Consider the following 17,132-nt stretch of genomic DNA (forward strand, 5'->3'; position numbering starts at 1 on the left):
TAAATTTTGTCAAAGGCTTCTTCTGCATCTATTGAGATGATTGTATTTATATTTATGTGATAAATTTCATTTATTGATTTGAGAATGTTGAACCAAACTTGCACCCCTGGAATGAAATCAATTTGTTCATGATGTATTGTCTTTTTAATGGGCTTTTGAATGTTAACTGCTAAAATTTTATTCAGGATTTTTGCATCTATCCTCATTGGAAATATTGGTCTATGTTTCTATTTCCTTGATATGTGTTTATCTGGTTTGATATCAGGGTGATAATGACTTCAAAGAAAGAATTTGAGAATGTCACCCCAATCTTTCTACTTCATGGAACAATTTAAGGAGGATTAGAATTAGTTCTTCTTTAAATCTGGTAGAATTCAGCTAAGAATCCATCTGGTCCTGGGGTTTTCTTGTTGAAAGGCTTTTTATTAATATTTCAATCTCATTGCTTGTTATTAGTCTGTTTGGGTTTTCTATATACTCTTGGATCAATTTGGGTATGTCATATGTGTCTAGCCATTTGTTGCTATTTTCTAGCTATTCCAAATTATTGTAGCAAAAATTTTCAAAGTAGTCCCCAATTATTCTCTGCATTTCAGAAATATCTGTGGTGATATCTCCTTTTTCATCTCTAGTTTTATTTGTTTGTTTAATTTGGCTAAGGGTTTAACAATCTTGTTTATCTTTTCATAGAATCAACTCTTGTTTTATTGGTCCTTTGTATTGTGTTTTAAAATTTTCTGTATTTCATCAATTTTGCCTCTGATTATAATTATTTTCTTTCTTATTCTCATTTGGGAATTTTCTTGCTCCTTTTGTAGGGCCTAGAAATGTAATATTAGATTCTTTATTTAGGATCTTTCTTTCTTTTTTAATGTGAGTACTCAATGCTATAAACTTTACTTTACTTTTCTTTCCTTCCTTCCTTCCTTCCTTCCTTCCTTCCTTCCTTTCTTTCTTTCTTTCTTTCTTTCTTTCTTTCTTTCTTTCTGAATAGTGCCCCAGAGATCCTGATGTCTTATATTTTTTTCTTGTTTCTTTGTAAGGATAGTTTCATTTCTCCCTTTTTGTTTTATGACACATTCATCATTCTAACATGTTATTGAATTTCTATGTGTTAAAATGTTTTATGTTTTTTCTTGTTTATGATTTCTACTTTCAATTCATTACAATATGATAAGATGCAAGAAATTATTTTATTTGGTAAGACTTGCTTTGTGTTCTAAAACAAGGTCAATTTTTGAAGAAAATTCTATGAGAGCTGAGAACAGAGCAGATTCAGTTGCTATGAATGGAATGCTATATAAATGTCTGTTAGGTGTATTTGATGAATAGAATTTTTTAGGCCTGAAAATTCTTTTCTTAGTTTATTTATAGATAATCTATATGTTGGTTAGAGATGTGTTGAAATCATCTAGTGTTATTGTATTTAGTTAGTACCCTAATGTTTGGGACATAAATATTTACAATAATTATATCTTCTTATTAAAGTTCCCTTTGCCAGTATGAAGTGACTCTCTTTGTTTCTTCTGATTAATTTTGGCTTGAAATCAGTTTTATTGGATATGACGGTTAAAACTCATTCTTGTTTTCAGTCTTAATTTGGATGAATATTTCATTTTTTCACCTTCAACCCATGGATGGCTTTGCCTGTAAGGTGTCTCTTATAAGCAACATATTTTTCCATCTTACTTTTAAATCCTCTTTTCTCACCTATGCATTTTAATTGAAGAGTTCAAATGATTTACATTCTGTGTTATTATGGAGAGATAATAATTATTTCCTGTCATTTTGATATGTTTATAATGTTTGCTTTAATCCTGATTCTTCTTTACTTAGCTACTCTTCTAATGAGATTTACCCTTCACTGCCTCTGAGATTTGTTCTTAATTTTTGCTTGAAATATTTTATTAAGTATTTATATAGTGCTGGCTTAGTCATCATGAATTCTTTTAGTTTACATATATCTCAGAAGTTTTTTTTTTCCAATTCTTCAATTCTGAAGGATAGATGTGTTATAATAGCAATCAAGTTTGGCATGTTTTTTTTTTCTTTTGGAACAGGCTATACATTATTGGAATTCTTCTTGGATTTTAGAGTCTGTAATGGGGAATCCAGTGGTAATTCATATTGATTTACCATTACATCTAACTTGTCATTTTTCTCATGAGGTTCTGGTTATGCAAATTAGACATTTTAATTTTAATGTGACTTGGAGATGATCTTGTTTATTTGGGTTATAAATACATTCTGTATCTGGAGTCCCATTTTATTCTCCAGGTTGGAATTTTTTTTCTGATATTATTTCACTGAAAGGGTTATGGATGCCTTTAGTTTTTATATTGGCACCCTTATCTCTGTCAATGATCCTCAACTTTGGTTTCTTAATGAACTTTTAGATTTCCTGGACTTTCTGGTCATAGACTTTTATCATGTTTTCTTTATTTATGACTATATTTTTGCTGCCATATATCTTGTGTCTGAGGTCTGAAAATTAGTCTTCTATGTGGTCTAATGTACCGGTGATGCTTTCAACTGAATTTTAAATTTGACTTATTGAGTCTTTCATTTCCAAAATTTTTGCTTAGTTCTTTTTCAGAATCTCTATCTCTTTATTAATATGTTCTTTAACTGCCTTTATTTTCTCTCATAGTTCATTCCTTAAATTTTCTTTTTTTTCATTGATCATTTTAGTTATTGATGTTCTAGGTTTTTTTATTCATCATTTCCTTTATTGAAGTGTTTATATGGTCAGTTTTTGAAGTTATGTGAACACTTGAGGACATTTTAATTCCTTGATTTTTTTTCTGCTTTTATTTATATCTATCTACCAGGCAGTTAAATATATAAGGGAATGTTAAGTGAATAGCTAGCTTTCTCTTTACTAAGTGACTTAGGCTGAGAGAACGTCAGGGTGTCAGTATTTCCACTCAACAAGAACCTGTTGCTATGTCTAGAATCCAATACCATTTTGAGTGGAAACAATATCACCAGTAACTGCAACCACTTTAGAATAAGTCCCTATACGAATGTACCTTTAAAAAGTTATTGAAAATCTTCTCCACAAATCATCTTATCCACGTAAAAAATGAGATTAAAGTTCTTGAATAGGTTGGGAAATTAGGGATTAAAGAGTAAAATTATTATTAAATAATATAAAACTTGAAAGGAAAAATAGAAAAAAGGATATAAAAATAATAAGTGGGACAGCACAGGAGCAGGTGTAGCAAGTGGAAAATAGAGACAAAAGAGCAAATATAAGCATGAGCAAGGAGAAAAAAAGTAATTTCAATAAATGACTTAGAACACTAAAAGAAATACATCAAATTTTATTGAGGAATACAGTATTAAATAATAAAACATCAATTCACTACAGATAATATCTATAAAATCAAAATTGACATTAGAGAAATTTATGTAACTTCATGCCCAGGTATTTGAGGTGAGGATATATCTTATTTGTTCTTCCTGATTTGTATTTCATTAGATTTGGGGAGGCTTGGTAAATTCTCTTAGCTCCTCGGCTTTGTGTTTAAGTTTCTCTGGGTGTAGAGGTGATAATCTCACCAGCACAGCTCTGAAAGTTTTAGGATGCTGCCGCAGTCTGGCTGGGCACAATTCAGGAGCCACTTGAACTTTTTATTTTTAGAACACACACACCACACCACACAGCTCCTCAGGAAAAACCCTCAGAGCCTAAATGCCACCACCAGCTTCTCACAAGCCTCTCAACCTCCCCCACTCCTCCTGCTCTTGAGGCCGATTGGGGGGGTCGTGTGGGCGGAGCCAAAAAAAGTCCCCCAATGAGCAGCTCCATAGTCTGAAAGGGGGCGGGGGGAACAGCCCAATGAGCATCACTGCAGAGGAGCCAATCAGCTAGACGTTGCTGGGGCCAGCTGTGAGCCAATCATCAGCTGGCAGCTGGAAGTTTTCTGGCAGCTGGAAGTTTGCTGGGGCCCCTTCGGCTGTGGTTCTCAACAGGATGCCCCCCCAATTTTTTGTGTGTTCAGACACCTAAAAGCTTTTTGGCAGATGGGAGGAGATAGCCCCTAATTGTCTGTAACTTAGCAGCCAGGTCTCCCTGGTTGAGGATGCTGAATTGTGTGCTCTCCTATGGCAATGCTTCCAGTATCTGAACCTATAAAATCTGGTGTGGTTTCATCCACATAGATTTTAGAGTATGGGTCTTGGTAGTCTAAAGCAGAGATGTGATGGTCTAGCTGAAGTGGCACTGGATAGCCAGTGTGAAGTGTAGAGCTGTAACCCCTGCTGGGAGCACATGGTTGGTTCAGTGTGTATCTGGGCACACTGGGCAGTGACATGTGTCTGTGGGTCACTCCTCTGTAGTGCCCTGCTGATGCACCAGGGCCTCAGCCCTGTGCATTGCTGGGGATTGCAGTGGTTTCTGACTGCCAAGAAGTGGTTTCCATAAGTCTCCTTCTATAGCTTGTGGGATCCATGACTGTGAGCCCTTTGATAGGTGTGGGGCAGTGCTGTGGGATGGGAATCTCTATCCTGGTTTCCACAGTTTCCACAGCTTATGGCTGTTGTTGGTTCCTGTTTACAAGCCCACATCTGTGCCTACTCAGTGGTCAAAGCATCTGCAATCTATTCTTCTGAGCATAGGACTGTCACTGGCTAGTGTGGGTCATTGAGCTATTATCTGCCCAGGTCTGAAAATCTGGTGACTGTCAGTGGCTGTGAGATCTGTGTGTGCAAGCCTCATGAGGCATCTAGTAGTGGCTAATGCATGGGACATTGTGCCGTGGCTATTGTGGATTAGTTGGACTTTGCCTGAAGTTGGAACAGCATTCATCTAGCTCAAAGACCAGAGGATGTGGAGTACAAAGGGTATGTTTTAGTCAGATTTTAAATTTCTGCGACAAAAAGACCTGACAAGAACACTTAGAAGAGGAAAAGTTTATTTGGGGGTTCATGATTTCAGAGGTCTCTGTCCATAGGTCTGACTCCATTCCTCAGGGCCAAAGACAAGGCAGAACATCATGGTGGAAGGGTGTGATGGAGGGAAGAGGCTCAAGGCATCACACCAGGAAGCAGAGACAAATCTCTGCTGGACCAGGAAAAAATATATACCACAAAGGCACACCATCAGGGATCCACCTCCTCCAGACACATCCTACCTGCATACAGTTACCACTCAGTTAATCCCTAATGAGATTAATGCACTGATTTGGTTAAGCCTCTTATAACCCAATCATTTCATCTCTAAACCTTCTTGCATTGTCTCATACATGAGCTTTGGGGAACATCTAATATCTAAAATATAACAGGATGTGAGTGTCTCTGCCACTTTGCTGGGGTTTCTGTGAGTTCCCTCAGCCACTTGTATTAGCTTGGTAAGTATGTGTTCACCAATTCCAATAGTGGGCTGCTTTTGTTAGGCATAAGTCTGAAATCATGGGGCCTCTGCTAGCTATTACACTTGCTGGGGATTTTGTTTATTGTGTAAATTGGCTATGTAGTCTCATATGAATGGGGTGGAGGGTTTCTGCAGGCAGTTAGGGGACCTTCTACTGTGGCCCTATGCTAGGAAGCTTGCTAGTTTCAGGTGCTGCACTCTCTGAGAATATCTGTCTCTCAGATCAGCTCCACCCCATTCCCATTGTCCATGTGGAGGGACAGGGTTTCAGCAACCTTCTGCTAGCAGGGAACCCTCTACAACCATTACCAGGAGCATCCATTTCAAAGGTTTTTCATTTGAAATGGATTATTTATTTATTTCTGTCTGAAGATGTGGAGAAGCTGTATGGATCTAATTTCTAGGAATGGGTTCTTAAGTGTGAATTCTACTATATATGGCTTCCAAGCAGATTTCTACATGCAATTTGAGATAAATTGTACTCTTTTTAATTTCACCAAGTATCTTTGCTGCTCCCAGTTTAACTGAGACCAACTTTCTTTTCTACTCATGTTAAGGAAGTGAGCTTTTGAGTTTCTCCCTCTTTCTCCCTTTGTTATCCCTCTCCAATAATCCTTTCTGGTCAGAGTTGGAATTAACAAATTCTTAATTATTTTCTGCTCTAGTAGCTAGTTTCAGAGTCCCTTTGTCATAAGTGAGCTCTGTCATTAATATTGACCATTAACAAAGACAACAAACACATTTGTGTCTTTACAAAATTCCAGAATATATGAACTAACAATAAATTCACAAGTCACACTGCTTTCTGAAATTGCAGTTCACTGAATACTCATGGGTCACCTGAAAGTCAAAGGCAGGCAATCATAAGTTATTTTGTTCCAGTTTTAATTATTGATATCTATAACACTCAAGTCATACACAATACTTCACATAATGAAATATATATCACAGACTAAGAAAGAGTTAAGTCCAACTGTAGGGTTACAGATTACTGTGCCAAGATCACAGGCAGAGAGCAGATATGAATATGAACCAGTTCTACAGAGTTGTCAGGCGGAAGGTCTGGATTGTTGGCAGTTTCAGAGTGTCAGTTGAAGTGTCAGCTTGAAGTGGGTCTTGCATCACCAACATAGGCAGGAGAAACTGAACTGCATTGAAATTGAGGGGCAGGCAACTTGCCACGTGGACTCAGAGTAGACTAACTTGTGGCAAACCAGTGCTTTAAAAAAATGGTGCAACTTGCTAGGCTTGGTGGCACATGCCTGTAATCCCAGGAGCTTGGGAGGCTGAAGTAGGAAGATTGTGAGTTCAAAGCCTGCCTCAGCAATTTAGTGAGGCCCTAAGCAACTCAGTGAGACCTTGTCTCAAAATAAAAAAATTAAAAAGGGCTAGGGATGTTGCTCAGTGGTAAGCGCCCCTAGGCGCAGGAGGGCATAACCATCTCTCCACAGTGAATGAATGAATACGTTTTTCCTACCTTATATGATTTCATGATATCTGCTTATCTCTTCAGAATACTTTTTCCTTCCATGCCCTGGGGAATGATTTTCCTCTCTCTTCAGGATTGTCACCACTATGAGTGGTGAGTTTTTACAAACTTTTCAAACTCTTAAGAGGAACCTTGAATGAGGAATATATGATTTTTTTTTAAATAGTCAATTGACATGCATTTGTCTTCTTACCACTTATGTTCTTCTTTGTGTGGGATTGATTTTCACTTGTCACTGAGATGAATAATTCTTGGCCTTTTATAAAATACAACCTGAAAATATTATTTGTAAATCTGACCCTGACATTTTAAAAAGGCATGCTTTAATGCCAAAAGCTTTGTCTAACACTGACATTAATATTTAACAAGTATCATATGTTTTCTCTGAACTAGTTTTCTTGACATTTGGTAGTAATAAGAGCTATTGCTCATTGAGTTCTATCTATGTATTAGATACTCTTCTAAGCACCTTTCATATGGTATATTAGTGAATATAGAGAAGGCATAAAGAGATTAAGTAACTTGTCCAAGGTCCCTTAGACATAGCCAGTATAGAAAGAGCTGAGATTAGAATTCAAGGGAGTTAAGTCCAGAATTCAAATTCTAAAACTACAATAGGTAAGTTTCTCCATCTATGTACTTCATCCTACTTAATCTCCTAACATTTATAATGCTATTTCTGTCCCAAATATGTGTCTCTTTAAGATCCTAAGAACTTCCTTTGGAAGGAGCTTCTTATCTGTTTTGCTTTCACAATATTTAGTATGATGCTAGACACATTGTGTGGCCTTTTTATAAACATTTGCTAAGTTGTTTTGAAACATTTATTTAAATTCTCCTAGTGTTAGGAAATTGTATAGAATGTTTTTAGAATAAATATACTAAAGATAAAAAATCCCCTAAATTCGTTCTCCAAGAAATAAATTTATGATTGTGATTTTAATAGATGTAACTGGAACTAAGAGGGGAAGGAGATCCCTATGACATGTTACCTACTGTCTGTCTTTTCTATTGTGCTTCTATGATGAAAATAATGATGATTTGATGGATACTGAAAAATCTGAGTGCTTTATGACATATCTGCTTTGAACCAACACTGTGTAATCCACTATGGATTTAACACATTCTCTTTTGTAACTTCCTTTACTGGGGGCCATGACACTTTTTTAGAGAATGAGTATGGAGTTTGTTGTTAATATATTTAGGGCAATGGTGCAACTGAGGTGCTTTCTTTTTAGCCCCCAGGTCAATCCCAATTCAGCTTGTGTACTCTAACTCTCCTGTAATGATGTATGCCTTCTTTACTACAATGCCTCTCAGATCTTGTAAAGTTGGAAGATTTCCCCTATGCCATAATGCATGGGATGTCTGGGAGGACACAGTGGACCATCAAGAAAATAATAACTTCTGATTACCAAGACTCTCCATCCTTCACACAAATAAACTGTAGTAGACTGCCAAACTTGCTTGCACTTGTAAAATATATTGAATGTGTATTTACAAAATATATCTGGAAAGTTAAAATCTCATTATTATTCCCCCAAACCTATGTTAAACTCAGCAAGAGTTTACAGAAGGAAAAAAATAAAAGAAAAACAAAAAGGAAAATAATTGTACACTATTATCTTTCCTTATGAAGCTTTGATGCTGTAAGACAAACTTCCTAGAATTTTTGTTACATTTATTTTATTAATGAGTACCTTCTATTCTCATCATTTTGAATTACAAAAATAATACATTAATTGTAGAACTATTGGAAAATCATAAATAATTCACAGTTTCTTCAAAGAAAAATATTCACAACTGATATTTTGGTGTTTTTCCTTTGTCCAATTAGATAGATGATAAAGAGAGGCAAATATTATTGATATGCATATATAGATATTTAGTTCACTTACAATGTGTAGTTTATTTCTAATAATAGCCTTATCTCATAAAGATTTTTCAAATCACTTAAGATTCCTCAGTGACTTTTTTGAAAGATTTTAGGATGTGTATTGTATGACTAAATAAACTGTTTAATTTAATCATCTGATAGTTTTGGATATTTTCATGTTTTCATTGGGATGAATACCAGATTGCCTTTCTAAATTCTGTTTGGATAAGAATTGAAAGTACATTGTGAACTGAATAAGGGCAAAGGGGATTTTTGAAAGAAATGAAGCAAATTTCATCTCCCCCAATAAAATCCTGAATTTAAAACAAAGAAAAAGAACTATTTTTTTTGTAAAGAACCCCAGAACCTAGAACCTAGATGCTTAGTTGAGCTTTATCAAAGTAATTCAAGTCCAATGTGCACCTGTTTGTGTCTGAAAACTCTAACCACTATACAAGGGCAGGAAAGTGAAAAGAATACATTCTTGTTAGATTTTTCATGATTTTATTTTCTCAAACCAAGAATCAACATTCCACATATAACTTTACATGCGGTATTGTGTCTGCTCATGGCTACTGGTGGGAAAGCAGAAGGGAAAAATCAAGGAAGTTTTCTTGAACCTTAATGGTGGTACTATTACTTCTACTTGAACCTCAATGGTGGCAATATTACTTCTACTTTTCAAATAAGGTATCTTTCTCTGTTACCCTACAATGTAAATTCCTGCTGTGAAATATATTTTCTCAGAGAAAAAAAGGTGACTAATTTGGCAGCCCAAATATCATGAACTAAAAGTATTATATTAGTATTATAAAACTAATTATAAATTAAAAGTATTATATAAACTGAAAGTATCATATACTGAATACTAATAATACTAAAAGTATAAACTAAAAGTATTATATTAGTACTAAGAGAAATTAGACTGGTGTGCCTAGCAAAAGGAATTTAAAAAAGAAAAAAAGATTCCACTCAGTATTCTATACAATGGAGCAGAAAAGGCTTTTACAGCATGGAGAGGCAAATTAAAATAATATACTCTTTTATACCTATCATATAAAAAGTGATCAAAATACTATGTGTGAGAAAAGATGTGAAGAAATGGAAACTCTCAAAAAGTGATGGGGAAATACAGAGCAACTCTGCTGTATCTGGTAAAGCTCAAGAAATAGATGCTGCAAGGTGGATCCCAGGGAAAGTTTCCTGTATGTACAGGGAAACACATGCAAGGGTATCATTGCAACATTGTTAACTATAGAGAACTATAACAAGCAACTCTAGAGTCCATTAACAAGAGAACAGACTGACAAATTTTGGAATAATTGTTCTATGGTATATTTTACTGTATGGAAATAAAAATAAATAAATGAAAATATTCTGTATCACCATGAATAAACTTCAACAATCTATGTTGAATGATCAAAACAAGATATGAAAAGACACACAAATATGATACCATTTATAAAAAGTTTTAGAACATAAAACAATAGGAATATTGTTTTATATTATTTGTAGTTCTCTGTGGAGCATAAATAGAGAAACACTATAGAAGTGATAAATGTAAAATTAAAAATCTGTCTGCTCCTGGAAAGAAAGAGGAGGAGGAACAGAATTAAGCAAAGAAGTAGTATACAATTTGTTTAAACTCTATTATTAATGTATTATTTATTTTAAAAAATTTGAAACATCTATGAGAAATTAAACATTATCAAAGCTCAACTATAAGCACATGGTTATTATTTTATTCTAAATATGTTTCTTTATTATTGAATTATTTTATATTACAAACAAACTAGTGTTCAAAGGTTCTGGAACTCAGAAGTGACAGTATTTGAATTGTAATCCAGGTTGTTCTGAGTCCAGACCCCATGCTAATTTGCCCTATTTTCCATTGCTTCTTCCATCAGGAGGAATTTTTTACTTCTTCTCCTTTGCTCTGTACTCTGCAGGGACTTTCCTCTCACAGCATCTTCAAAGTGTATTACGTTTCCTTGCTCATGAATCCATCTTCCCTTGCTTGATGATAAGTTCCCAAAGGTTCATTGGTTTCTATCTGGAATAGTGCCTGGTGCCTAGTTGACTTGTAAGTAAACATTTACTGAAAGTAGGAATGAATTAAGCATAGGAGAACTAGGAGACTATTATAATTTTGCAATCAAGCACTAATGAATGAACTAGCAAGTGACAATTAGAATAAAAAAGAAGAAAGACCGAAGATGTCTTTGTAGCCTACAGAGTAAGGAGTATAGAGCTTGGAGAACATGATCTTAAAAACCCAGAGTTATTGAGCATGGCTGGATTTTGAGTGTTTACTTTGTGTCACACAAATTTCTAAATACCACCTGTACTGATTCATTTAATGTTCTCCCCCAAACCCTATGAGGTATGTACTATTACTATCACCACTTCCCAAAGGAGGAAATAGAAACACTAAGAGGCCAAGTAACTTGCCTAACTGAAATTTAAACCCTGAAAACTGGCTTCAGAGTCCATATGTTGATCATTATGTCCCAATACTAAACAGAAATTTGGTGAGCCAGATAATGAAAAAAGATGTTTTAAAATGTGTGGTTTTTTATCTTTTAAAAATGAGATATAGATTAAAAATATAACTTTAAGTTCAAAATTTCCTGTATCCCTCCTAAGGCTCAGAAAGAGACATAGACTTTGTAGGACTGGTGACCAGGGAATGGTAGTAAGAATGCCCCCTTCAGGCATAGGTCACTGGGAGTCTTGAGTGCAGAGAATTCAAAATATAATACAAAAACATAATAGGCAAAAGTCTGTTCCCTTATTTTTGCTATATAGCAGCATTTATAAACTACCACAAACTATCTTCCATATTTTGTCTAATTTCTATACAATTGCTGTGGTTACTGTACACCTTAACCATTTCAGTTATTTTTAAATTATTATGGTTGGAGCTTAGTGTGTAGCTCAGTGGTAGAGTGCATTCTTAGTATGTAGGAGGTTCTGGGTACAGGGCCAAGCACCCCAAATATTATTGCTATTTCCATGAAAGCTTTTCAGTTAATCCCTGACATTGATAGACGCAACTACATAGTACCTCAGGGGATAACAGGATTGAGGGAAGATTTCTAGAACAGGGCAACTTCACCAAATTGGTAGATTAATGGGAAGCCGTCAGTGGAATAGGAGAAACCAAATAGAAGGAGTTGTCCATAAACAACATCTAAAGTCCTGTGGGTTTTTAGTATGGCCTCCTTTCTTTTGTACCATTGGGCAATACTAGACTTGAATGTAACTTTGCTTGACTAGAGGGAGGTTAACAAGTCTGATGCAAACAGAGTTTTATAGAGTCTTGCTCTTTTTTGTGGCTTTTGGGAATCCTGCAATCACCACAACATGAACAGACCAAAACAAGACATCTGAGTGATGAGTGACCCATGGCCTAACTACCTCTGTCATCCTGGCGGATATCAGGCCAATTGCAGACATGTTAGTAAGGCTACCCTAGACCATCTGGTCACAGAGAAGTCTTTAGCTGGTCATTGAAGTGTGAGTAGAGTTGAGAAAAGCCAAGTATGGGTTACATGAGCAGAACTGTATACGCACACACAAATACACAACATTTCTGTATATACACACACACAGTTCTGTATATATATATATATATATACACACACACACACACACACACATACAGTGTGTGGGTGCATATATGTGTGTGTGTGTATATATACACACATACATACACATATATGTGTGTGTATGTATAAATACACACACATACACACACACAAAATAATATGTACCCAGGGCTACAAGAACAAAAGCATGCTCTGGACTGAGACTACATAAATTCAAAACATGTTTCTTTCTTTACTGGTTTAGTGATCTTGGAATGCACCTTAAACATCTGTAAAATATTTACCTTATATGATTATTGAAAAGATTAAGAGATAACATATATAGGGATCTGGGTCATGATAAACACTTCTCACATGCCAGCTGAGTGAGGACATGGGTGTACAGAACAAACATGAGACATAATGGTGGGAAAAGTTGAAGGAATTTGCATGAGCTAAAATCAAAATCCTCAATATCCTCAGTATAGGAGATGGTATATAAGGTATCTTTAGAGAGCAAAAGGTAAAGCATTAAGAATTTAAAGAAAAGAAAATTTATGGTAGTATAATTTTAAGATAATGCTTACAGAATAATTTTTTCAACAAAGTATTCTCAGTAATGTCTAATCAAGATAATCAAGATATATATATATATATATATATATATATATATATATATATGTATTTGTGGGGGACAAAGCACAGTTTCAATGTTCTACTAAACTTCTAGGAGCTTAATAGTAAACTTGGGAGCAAAAAACAGCAGATGAACAAAAAAGTAATTGGCACTAGAAAGCTGGGACAAGCATCTAGAAGTAGCTGGCCATGGTGCTAGAGTTGGACTGGAGGCAAGAGGGACCATGCAGGAACAGAGGGACCTGGGTAAGAGAAAGAGGCCAAAGGACAATCAGAAGTTATGCAGATGCTCTTGAAAATAGAAAGCTGCTACTCTCTTGGTGGATAGTGTCAAGGTATCTTTAGTGTCTCCCTCCCCAGCTAAGGACAAATGGCCTTAATATCCTTATTGTTGCACAGGTTTATTTCAGAAAGTTTTATTTTGTGAATGTTTTTAAGAAGTTAACAATTTATTTTTCCACCAGCCAATATCACCTCATTAAAAAAAATCAATGTTTTAAAAATAGTACTTGTCCTATCTTTCCACTTACATTATTATTAATATGTGTCCTATTAATCTTGGATTCACTGAAGATTAAGTATATAATAAGCAACTTATATGATTTTTGAAATACTAAAACTCTCAGAGTTTCTTAATTTTTTTTGATTGTTGAGATAAACCAGGCATCTTTCTGATCATCATTTAGGTTTTCATTAGGAGATAAATGTTGATGCCACAATCAGAGCAATGACTTAATTTTGACAACAAATTTGAATCACTTGGGGATGTTTGTAAAATGTCTAAAATAAACTAATTGACCTGGGGAAAAACAAAAGAAGTTAACAATTTAAAATTGTGGAATATGGTTACAGCAAAACTGAAGTTTGAGATGAAATTGGATTCTCCTCTTTTGCTGAAGTGAGGTCTATATGAGCTGCAGGCCTCTATAACGGAGAAAGTCCATTTGGGTTGCAGGCAAAGTGACAACTTTTCCACTACTATCAAGTGACATATGGCAGCTCTCAATGCAAGGCCATACCCTCCAGTGCTGCAGCAGACTCTAGTAGCTCACTACCAATTTCTTTCCAAGGTGTTTTCTTGTGAATTAAAAAAAAAATGAAATCCATGGACAATAAGAATGGTAAGAGTAAAAAGAATAGGATTTATTTAAATGTTAAGAGAAAGAATGCTCCCAGAGTGAGAGGGGACCAAATACTAGGTTGCTGCTTACGTGTATAGTCTAGGGATTTATATAGTAACTGAGTAGGAGCAATGATCAATACTTATGCTAATAAGGTCTTGAAAAAGTACCCAGTACTATTCGTCAAAAATCTGTGCTAAACAGGTCCTAGAAAAGTACAGTTCTATCAATCCTTGAGTTTGGACTTTCTTGTGGCTTCCATTCAGGCCTGGAAACCCACTTCCATTTTTGCTCAGGGACAAAGGTTTGGCTGGAATGTTTGGAATGTTTCTACAGGTTGACCTTATGCCTTGGCACTTGAATTTGAAGAAAGCCTTAATTGGGACTCAGAAGTATCATATCTTATTCGATAATTAGTTGCACTAGGCAGTACAAACTGGGAACTCCCCTATATGGAACAGTCAAAGAGCCTTTGACCAGTGTTCTATGTTTAAAATCCAGTTCACCTTCATGGCTTTCCCCTCAGGAAACTGCTCATTACATCATCAGTCTCAGCTACTAAAACTTTCTGCAATGACCATTATTATCCTCTTCAAGGAAATAAGGAACAGAATTTCTTTAGCACTCAGATGTGTGCCAGGGGCTCTATTTAGATCTAGCCATTTTTAAGCCTTCCATGGTCTCCTCCACATGCCCTGTGAACTCCTGCCCCTCATCTCTTCCTTCTCAGGTTATGTATTCTAGGTCCTGTACACATGGCAGCCCCACAGAAGGTTTCTCAATTGCTCCAGCACTTCAGTCTCTTTTTTTTCTCAGAACCTTATAAGGACACATCTGCCACTGAGTATGAGCTTCTTTTATTCCAGGTCTTCTGAAGCCTATGAACCAGTGCATTTTAAAACCAGAGGAGGTTTCACAGAATACCCAATCCAATTACTTTATTTTGCTAATGAGAAAATGGAAACTCAGAAAATGAGTAAAAGACAGAACCAAGATAGACTTCAGCCCTCCTTTGTTGTTATTTGGTGACCTTTTTACTATGCTATGTGTGTGCCTAAGAGGATGAGGATATTCCTTCAGGAATGGGACTTGTTTAAATCTGTAGCATGAGAACACTGTATCCTCGACAGATATTCACACACAATGTTACCAAATCATACAAGGTAAGAGGAAGAAGAATAAACACTTGTGTAGACAGATATTACAGTTTAAGAAAATCATTAATGTTCACAAACCTTAGATATATAAACTTTCTTAGAAAAGGGGTTAGAAAGTTTCCATTTGTCATATAAGATGATCAGGTGTCTCTTTTTTATACAAATAAAATTACATTAATGGCTGTTAACATCATTCCCTTAATTAATCTTTAAGGATGATCTTGTTTAGGGTTTACATGAACCATTTCTGACCAGTGCAGATATTTATTTGAATCCTAGAAGAGAAAAATTTTACCATGAGCTCTTGTACCAGTTAACTTTGTGAATTTTAATTTAAAAAACAAAAATATTTACACAATTTCACTTAATTTGGCAATATGGACTGGGAAAAATGGAATGAAACCAAAGCAAATATAAGGCTAGATACTGGGAACTAAACCAAACTGTTATTAGAAATTGCCAGTTTCACCATTATTAATTTTATTATTCAAAAATCAAGCTATTACCCAAGATTGTTCAAGATCTATGACGTGTGATTTGGCACTCATCACCCTGAACTATTCTAAATTGCTTTGAAAAGTGAGTGCAGAGTCCTGCCATTCCCATTACAACCAGTCCACCTGTGACCATGTGAAGGAGAAATCTCCTAGAATCATTCCATTAAAGCTTGCTGTGATATTATCACAACATAAGTAGTGCTCTACCTGCTTATTTCAGGATGGATGTAAAATCTCAGAAAGGGCTTGTGAGCTTCCAGAAATAGACAGATTGTTAGAGTAATTCTCCCCCAGAGCTCTGTTGGGACAGTCCAGCTATGCAGCCTCCTTCTGACTCCCCACCCTAGCTTTCCTCTTTCCTCTCCCTCATCATGGGAGAAATGACAAACACCACAAACACTACCCATTTGCAATCAGTTCCCCTAATTCTACCCCAGGCAACAAAAATCTAAAGGAAATACATTTATTTGTTTAAAAATGTAAAATGGAGACAGCATGTTCACAAAAAAAGTGTTCCTACCCTCTTGGTGCTACTCTTCAGGATACTTTTCTTCCAGACTTGCTTCTTCCCAAATGACTACCGCTTGTGCTGCCATTTCTCTGAAAGTATATTCAAGACTTCCTTGAGAGTCAGAAAAGCTACCTAAATTTGCAGGCAGCTTCCTGTTGGGCTTGTGTTTTGCAGAATGCACACTTGGTGGGCAAGGTGTCTGAAAAAAACAGGAAGCACTTCTGAATGTGTGACTTTATTTGTGGGAGCAGAAGACTCCCTCTGAGATAGCTTGAGAGGCTTCTTGATGTTTTGCCTATGAGCATTTTTTAAGACCTTGAAGTTCTTACGAATTCAAGAAGAGGCTTCTGAAGGGCAGGATTATTTGGAAAGTCACATGTATTCACAGGCATAGTGGAAATTCATAGTTTTCAATTTAATTTTTTTTTCTGTAGATATTGATCTGCATGGAAATGAAGTTGGCTTTTAATTGCATTAGGGAAATTTCAATGAATTGAAAATATGAGGTAACAGATTTGTGCAGCTTTTTAGGTTCACACTTTAATAAGAAGATATTTTCATTCATCGATTCATTTTTCAGTCAATGGTTGAGTGCAAGTCACTGAAGAGACCCTGGGAATATATGGGGACACACACAAAAAAGTTTCATCCCTGTCTTCTGGTTCAGCCCCAATATTACCTACAATAAGGCATCATATTTCAGATGTGCATTTTTATATTTGCAGTATTTATATGATTTAGTGAGGTGTTTAATGGAACTGTCACTGATAAAAGTCCCTTCCTATGTTGGATATTCTAACCCGTTGTTGGGAGTTATTTAGCCCAGTTTGTGGCAGTCCCTGCCAGTGACATCCAAGCTATGCATTTAGTGTTACTGT

At 35.7% G+C, this 17,132-nt stretch overlaps 1 long non-coding RNA gene across 1 annotated transcript in view; it reads right to left on the minus strand.

Moving 5' to 3' along the window:
- The window catches only part of LOC114084056 (uncharacterized), a 70,621-nt gene extending 54,285 nt beyond the window's left edge, over positions 1-16,336 (minus strand). The window contains exon 1 of the long non-coding RNA XR_003581257.2: positions 16,264-16,336. This is a non-coding gene — a long non-coding RNA (uncharacterized lncRNA). The remainder of the gene's footprint in view (positions 1-16,263) is intronic.
- Between the last annotated feature and the right edge of the window lie 796 nt (positions 16,337-17,132).

The sequence above is a fragment of the Marmota flaviventris genome, chromosome 3 (genome assembly GCF_047511675.1).
Source record: "Marmota flaviventris isolate mMarFla1 chromosome 3, mMarFla1.hap1, whole genome shotgun sequence".
Taxonomy (NCBI): Eukaryota; Metazoa; Chordata; class Mammalia; order Rodentia; family Sciuridae; genus Marmota; species Marmota flaviventris.